The 7,500-nt window shown below is 51.0% G+C and overlaps 1 protein-coding gene across 2 annotated transcripts in view; it reads right to left on the reverse strand.

Annotated features, from left to right (window-relative positions):
• DNMT3B (DNA methyltransferase 3 beta) overlaps window positions 1-3,831 on the reverse strand; it is a 31,000-nt gene extending 27,169 nt beyond the window's left edge. Inside the window, exon 1 of one of the 2 annotated variants that reach the window (XM_077769323.1) lies at window positions 3,813-3,831. The gene's annotated coding sequence lies outside the window, so the exon portion shown is untranslated. Of the gene's footprint in view, window positions 1-406; window positions 420-3,812 lie in introns of those variants that run through there. The other variant, XM_077769322.1, reaches the window with a different exon arrangement.
• Window positions 3,832-7,500: the final 3,669 nt, after the last annotated feature.

The following is a 7,500-nucleotide window of genomic DNA, read 5'->3' on the forward strand; positions in this document are numbered from 1 at the left end:
AGGACCCGCCTGCCCCGGCCTGCCTGCCGCCAGCCTTGGTCCCCTCTGCCCCTGGCCCCCTCTCCCTGCCCAGCCTCCGCAGGGCCTCAGGAAGCCAGTGCATTATTTTCCCTCCTGACCCCTTTGTTTGCTCTCTCCCTTCCCCTCAATCTCCAGGTCCTCTTCCCACCCGCCCCCTCCTCCCCCACAGAACAGCTTCTCTCCTCTCCATGGCAGCACAAGCCCCGCCCCACCCCAACCTCAGGGGCCCATTGGTCTGCTGGCCTGTCGCTCACTCCCCTCCTCCCTCACCAGCTGGGGCTCAGAGTCCCAAGTTCCCAAGAAGGGAAAGGATGGAGAAGCACAGGCAAAGGACTGGGGCAGTTAACAAGGGGGATGCTCCCCATTTGCTCCAGCCTCACCCCACCTCTGGGCCTTTGTCTCCCCACTGCTGCCCGTCCTGGTAACTGCATCATCACCAGGCTATTCTGGCCAGGTTCTCTTCTCACTGAAGGGTGGAAGAGCTGTGTGACCTTCATCCTGGTTTTCTACATGTTGGCTGCAAGAACCTGCACCTTTCACTTACTCCTCCTATTCACGTGATCGTGGGCCCATTTTATAGAAAAGGAAAACTGACATGCAGACAGGGTTAGTCTCCAACGTGAAAAATCACATCCAAGAGGTGGGGCCATGGCAAAACTAGAAACTAGGTAGCACGTGAGGGCCCCAGACTCCTATTCCTTAGTTTCCCCCAAACTACTCCAGAGGTATTTGGCACCACACCATATTGCTCTGGACTCTGTCCTGGGAAAAGCTTCCCAAGCAAATGGCTGCCCATCAGCACTGAGCACCCCGAGTCCCTGTATCCCATTGTGGGGACTCACCACAGGGCACCAGATGACCCACACTAGCCTCCCAGGGTACCTTCTAGAAGCATCCTCGAGGCTACAGGGCCGTAGACTGCAGTAGTGATGTGGCACCCCCATCCACCAGGGGGCGATGTGGGGACCAGTCTGAATTGGCCTGCAGCGCCCCCAGGTGGATATACGATGTGGCCTGGGGTCCCAATGCCATCCTCTGCACCTGTCCATGCCCCAGGCCAGTGCATGGGGCAGCTAACCCCTGCTTTATTTCCCACAAGGCACCTCAGGAATCACCTGGGAGCTGGTTAGAGCTGCAAAATCTCAGGTACTTGGCCTAGACCTACTAAGTCGGGACCAAAATGTTTGAAAGACCCCTGGGTGATTATATGCAAGTTAAAGAAGCATTGTTCTGGCTCTAAATGTATACTGATCCCTGATCCACAGCACAGTGTGGCATTTACCCACGCCACGTGGTCCAGGGTCACACTTCTGATCTGTTTTCTCGAGATACATGTTAAGGCAACCCACCAACCCCAGGGAAACAGGGGCATGCCAGACCTGGTCTGATCAGCTGCTCCGTACCCCCATTCACCGCCAAGCCCTGACCTGGAAGAACAGGCTGCCTGACCTATGGCCACTTCCTGTGAGGCCAAGCTGCCAAACTCCCAGGAAAACTGCTGGAGTGTGGTTCCAAGTAATAATTAATTCCCAGCGTCTTGCCCCAGGCCAAACCAGTGAACTAGGCAACCTAGGTAGCCAGCCTGACACTGAGAGGGGGTCTGGGTCATCTGGGTCGTGGGGTGCATAGAAGATTAGGGGAGGAAGCAGCAGTCAGGGCTTCTAGTCAGAAGCTGGTAACAAGCAGGTCAGAGGCTGAAATTGGGGGTCATTACTTCCCTCTCAAGGGCCCAGGGTTCCCTCAGACGGCCCTTTCCTGTGTCAGTCAGTCAGGAGGCTCCCTCCTAGACAGGCCTGGTGTGGACAATGATTAACTACCTCAGGCCTTCCCCCAGGGCCTCAGCAGTGCCAACCTGTCCCCCACTCTACCAAGCACATGTGAGCAGAGCACCTTTCCCAAAGCCACATGTCCACATTCAGGAAAAACCTCCTGCTCCTATAACCTCAGCACATGAGGACTGGAGGAAGGTTCTGGGAAGAAAACCAACCGGCCCTAAGTGGCCTCGGCTACCTGGGCTGGCCCGGGGAGGCTATTTTAAAACACTCCCCCCTCTTCCAAATGTATAATTCAATTATGTGATTTCACTCGATTATGTGAGTTTCATCGCCCTGGGTTTGCATTGACGTGAACTTCCCTTGCCCACTTACTGCCACAACACACACCACCGTCCAGGACCCGCAGAGGCTGAATGGTGCCCGGCTCGGCTCATCTCCCTGATCACAGTCTACACACGGGATGAATAAAGCTCATCTCTAGGCACGTGCTACGCTGCCCCCTCAGCCTGGAAGCCCTCCACATCTCTCCCTACCACATACCTCCCTGTTATTCACTCCAAAACCACATCGTGAAGGTTGGGAAGGCTTCTCCCGATATACTCCTGCTCCAAAAAGCCATAACCTGGCCCTGCTCACACAAATCCTCACCGAAAGATACAGCTTTTTTTTTTTGGTGTTTCTTGCCATATACGCACCACCCTCTTCTGTGCTTTACCTGCATCAACTCATTTAATCCTTCAATGAGGTGCATAGTATCCCTATCTTACAGATGGACAAACTGAGGCACAGATGGATTAAGCAACATAACACACACTTGTGAAGCAACATAATACACACGTGACCAATGGGACTCATTAAAGTGTTCCAGTCCAGAAGTTAAAGAAGAACAGACAGACCTAACCACGTGCTCTTCAGAACAGGAAGAAATTAGCACCGGAGACTGGTGTGCAATGAATGAATGGTAGACAAATCACCCTCACCTCTTCCCACCACCTCCCGCATAATGTGGCCCCAAGACAAGTCAACTGCTTTATCTACTGTGATCTTTCTAACCCTGGAGGAAAACCTGGCTGAGTCACCCCGAGAGATGGCACCTTCCTGAGGGACTTTTCCAGAGGGGGTGCTGTGCTAGCTCAGCAGCGGTGCCTTGCCACTCACTCCACTGTGTCCCAGCGCCCAGGTCCCTGCCTGCCGTGAGCCAAAGGCAGCACAAACCGCTCTCTCAGCCCCCACCAGATCCCGAGGCAGGTCCTGCTATCAACCTCCTTCCGACGGGTTCCAATGAATTAATCAAGTCACCCAACAAGGTGGAAATGCCAAGACTCATGCCTAGACAGTCCAGGGCAAGCGCCTGTAACTGCTGTGCCGAGACACTGTGGCCGAGAATTCTAGTTGTGAACATGGCCTCGCCCATCCCAGAGACTGCGGGAACCTCAGGGCTGAAGGACAGGATCCACCAGCCAAGTGTTTACCTTCACAAGAGGTGATGTGATGGTCTAGCCTCGTGATGCGTGGTGAACTCTGACCCTTTCCCAGAAGCTGGGGTCTGGCACGTGATTCGGGGGCGGGCAGCAGTGCAGGGTGGGCTCACCCGCGAGGTTCACCCTGCAAGGCTCTGCCTCATTAGCGCAGGGTGCCTGTGTCCCAACTGAACCAGGTCAGACGTGTCCAAATGCAATGTGGCAGACAGAAGGGTGGGTGGCACATCCCCCCCCAATCAGACTCAGGGAGGAAGCCTAGGGACTTGGCCTCCCCCCACCTGAACCCAGCTATAAGGCTGAGAAGTGATGTCATTTATTTCCTCCAGGCTGGCACCGGCAGCAGAGACATTTCACAGCATCTTGCAAATGTTAATTGCATTAATTAAATGTACAATACCAAAAAGGGGTAGGATGGTGGGCATAATGGGGACATAGGTACAAAAGAGGCCACTTGGGCATCCCTGTCCCACATGAGTCCCCCAGGGGTTAGAGATTTAGTGATGTAAAAGGGAGGTTGAAAGATATTTCCACTCACCTATTTAAGAAATTTCGTCTTCTCCATGGCCCCTGCGAGGGAAATCTAGACTCCTGTATCCTCCCCCTCAACTGCTCAAGTCTTTCCTAGCTGTTCCCCTTGTCCAAGATTCCAAAATAGTTGAGATGGAGCAATTACTATATATCTCACCAAAAAAAAAAAAGAGAGAGAGAGAGAGCTAGCTTACTCTTATGAGGCCTCATTTTGCAGATAAGCAAACTGAGCTCAGAGATAGCAGATGGGCAGATTCCTTGCCCAGGCATGCACAGCAACTAAGTGATGGAGATTTAGACTTCGTTCAGGAGCCGGATCTCAAAGGCATTTAAAATGAATATGCTAAGTATAGTTATAAAAGCAAGGCCTGGGGAGGGACACCTTACCGCGTGAACAGAGAGAAGGGGGGAGGTTCCCAGGCAGCAGGAACAGCTAAGTACAAAAGTAAGGGGCTGGCAACAGGCTCCCCACCTGGCTGGTGGCAGAGTATGAGGTCACAAAGTTCAAGGCCTTTACCTGATTTTTAGAAAATCTTTGCTAAATTCCAGAAATTGCCAGGTCCACGGGAAAGTTGGAAGGAAAAAGCCCTTGATGGATTTTCTCAAACCCTAGTTTTATCATTTGTGAAATGAAATGACCTCACCTAATCCCCTGGGTGGTTGATGCTGCAGACCCAGCATAGAGAATGACACCCTGAGAACCTGGAGCTGACACACTTTCTCGTGCCTTCCTGCCTAACTTCCCAGCTCTGCCTCACAAAAGGAAGCATCCCTTCATCCCGGGCAATTCAGAAGCAATGTGGACAATTGTTCAGTGCCTCTAGGCCTCAGTTCCAAGCACCACTTGTCATTGTACAGTAAAAACTGGGTTCTGGTATATTGATCAGAATTATTAAAATTATTGATCCAAGCAGGGGTCAAATTGGACAAGTGAAAAAAAAAATGGCTATAGGAACATGTTCCTTGCAGCATTGCTCATATTAGCAAAATACTAACAAACACCTAGATGTTCTTCAGTCAATTGTAATTAAATTATATGCCAATACCCTTATAGATAACTCACAGAAGAAAAAGCTGGGGCACCTGGATGGCTCAGTCTGTGGAGTGTGTCACTCCTCAACTCGGGGTTGTGAGTTTGAGCCCCACTTTGGGTGTAGAAATTCCTTAAGAAGAAAATCTTAAGAGAAAAAACAGGGAATATACAGGAAGAGCTTTAAAGACAAGGAAACAAACTGGAGTTTAGAGTCAAGCTTTTTACCCTCTAAACAAACGTAAGCTCGCAGCCCCCTTCCCCTACAATTAATTGGGAAACCCTTGGAGGGGTGTGCAAATGCAGAAGGAAACCAATGTTTANGGCCAGGTGACCCTTAGCAAAGCCAGGCCCCACTGCCCTCTCTCCCCTAGGGATAGGGGAAGAAAGACCAATATTCTAAAAAGCCACCACCTTGGCTCTCCCCCACAGTCGTCTGCTCCCGTTGCCACAGCCAATGCCTTAAATCTCAACTGTTTATGGAGGCTATGGGGACAGAGTTAGCCTTTAAGATGGCAAACTGGCAATACCTAAAACGCCAAATGTTCCATTTCCTGTTGCACAGGACTCTTCTGCTACAAATCAACCCAGTCCAAAGCTCTTACCAAGACCTGTGTACAAGCATGGTCATTACCATAGCAGCAACTTCAAGCAAATGACTGGCTAAATCCCAGGCAGCCATACTGGGGGATGCAAATGAGAGGCAACAAACGAGGGAACGACTATGCGACAGGAGTGTCAAGTGAAAGCCTGCACAACAACACAATCTCAGGTATTATGTTAGCAAATGCATTAAGCCATGTTCCTCCAGCACTTTTTTCTCTAACTATAAAAAGCCCGGTCTCTTGGGATGGTAGCTTGTGAGTGAACTACCACATGCCCATGCTACTTTAATAGTCAGATACTTTTTTTTCAAAATGTACATTTTCAAAATTTGAAAATTTTTTCCTTTGAAAATGGACATTCAGGGGCGCCTGGGTGGCTCAGTCGGTTAAGCAGCCGACTTCAGCTCAGGTCATGATCTCACAGTTCAAGGGTTTGAGCCCTGTGTTGGGCTCTTTGCTGACAGCTCAGAGTCTGGAGCCTGCTTCAGATTCTGTGTCTCCCTTTCTCTCTGACCCTCCCCTGCTCACAGTGTGTCTCTCTCAAAACTAAATAAACATTAAAAAAATTTTTTAAAGAAAATGGACATTCAAGGGGTGTCTGGGTGGCTCAGTTGGTTAGGTGTCTGACTTCAGCTCAGGTCGTGATCTCATGGTTCTTGAGTTCAAGCCCCGTGTCAGGTCCTGTGCTGACCGCTCAGAGCCTGAAGCCTGCTTCAGATTCTGTATCTCCCTCTCTCTCTGACCCTCCCTTGCTCATGCTGTGTGTGTGTGTCTCTCTCTCTCAGAAATAAATAAAAATATTTTAAAAAATTTTTTAAAGCCTATACCTTGGGGTGCCTGGGTGGCTCAGTCGGTTGAGCAGCTGACCTCAGCTTAGGTCATCATCTCAGGGTTCCTGAGTTCAGGCCCTGTGTTCAGCTCTCTGCTCTCAGCTCAGAGCTAGCTTTGGATCCTGTCTCCCTCCCTGCCCTCCCGCACATCCATGCTGTCAAAAATAAACACTTTTTTAAAAAGCCTATACCCCACATAAACCACTTTAAAAAAAAACTAGCTACAGTTACCTGGTATGGGCTAGGGTCTGCCCATCTCAGTGGTGAGGGAGGCCTGCAGGCCAACAGTGGGCACTAGCGGGCCCTCCAGAGTATCTTAACCCGACACATCTGTGCATCCTGCCAGTTCTGTGGGTCTAAGCCAGGTGGGACAAAGGTCTCAAAGAAATGTAATGGCATTTCCATCCACATTCTACTCCCTGCTAGCTGTGTGGCTTTAGGTAAGGGTGACAATCGTGCTTGATATTGAGCAATCACTCTGTACAGTGCTTCCACAGAACTTCACAGGACCAATCAGGATGCTGGGAAAGGCCACTCTTACACCTGCATCAGACAGGAGGAGCACTGGGCTTCAGGAACCATGCTCAGCCCTGAGAGGCACAGGCAGACAAAGGCCAGACAGCCTATCCTCACAGAGCCGCCAGTTGGCTCAGGAGAGAATGACAGGATGAAGCCAGCTGACAGGAGACAATAACAAGGTTGGTTCACCCCAAAACCTACACTGCTCTTCCACTAAAGGCCCATTTACGACGAGTCCATCAGGACAAGCGTTTGCTCACACCTCTACGCAGATTTGCTCCGAGTTTTCCAAATCCTACCATCCGGTGTCGCATACTGCCACCCCCATAACCCAGAACAACCCAGAAGATCTGTCACAGCACCTGCTTGTTCAGGCAACTAGCCTAGTTAGTACTCCATTTCTTACATCCCGGGTGAGCCAGCTTCCTTCTGCTCCTCTCTCCTCTGGATTCTAGTGCTGCAGCCACACATTCAGGCAGAGCCATGTTTTAGTCACGCCACAGAGTGCACATTCGTGGAGCCCGGGGCCCAGCACCGTGCTGGCTGCTGGGAATACCCACTGACCAAGCAAGTGTCACCCCTTCCCCAGGGGCTGGAAGCCTGGGTTCCAGCCGCAGCTGTGGCCCAAGCGTGTCCACTCCCAACAGCAAACCAATGTTGCTTAAGAATAGACCCAATTAATCTCAGAAGGTGGGGCTGCAGGGTGGATGG

Source organism: Crocuta crocuta, unplaced genomic scaffold (assembly GCF_008692635.1).
Source record: "Crocuta crocuta isolate KB4526 unplaced genomic scaffold, BGI_CrCroc_1.0 scaffold445, whole genome shotgun sequence".
NCBI classification, from domain to species: Eukaryota; Metazoa; Chordata; class Mammalia; order Carnivora; family Hyaenidae; genus Crocuta; species Crocuta crocuta.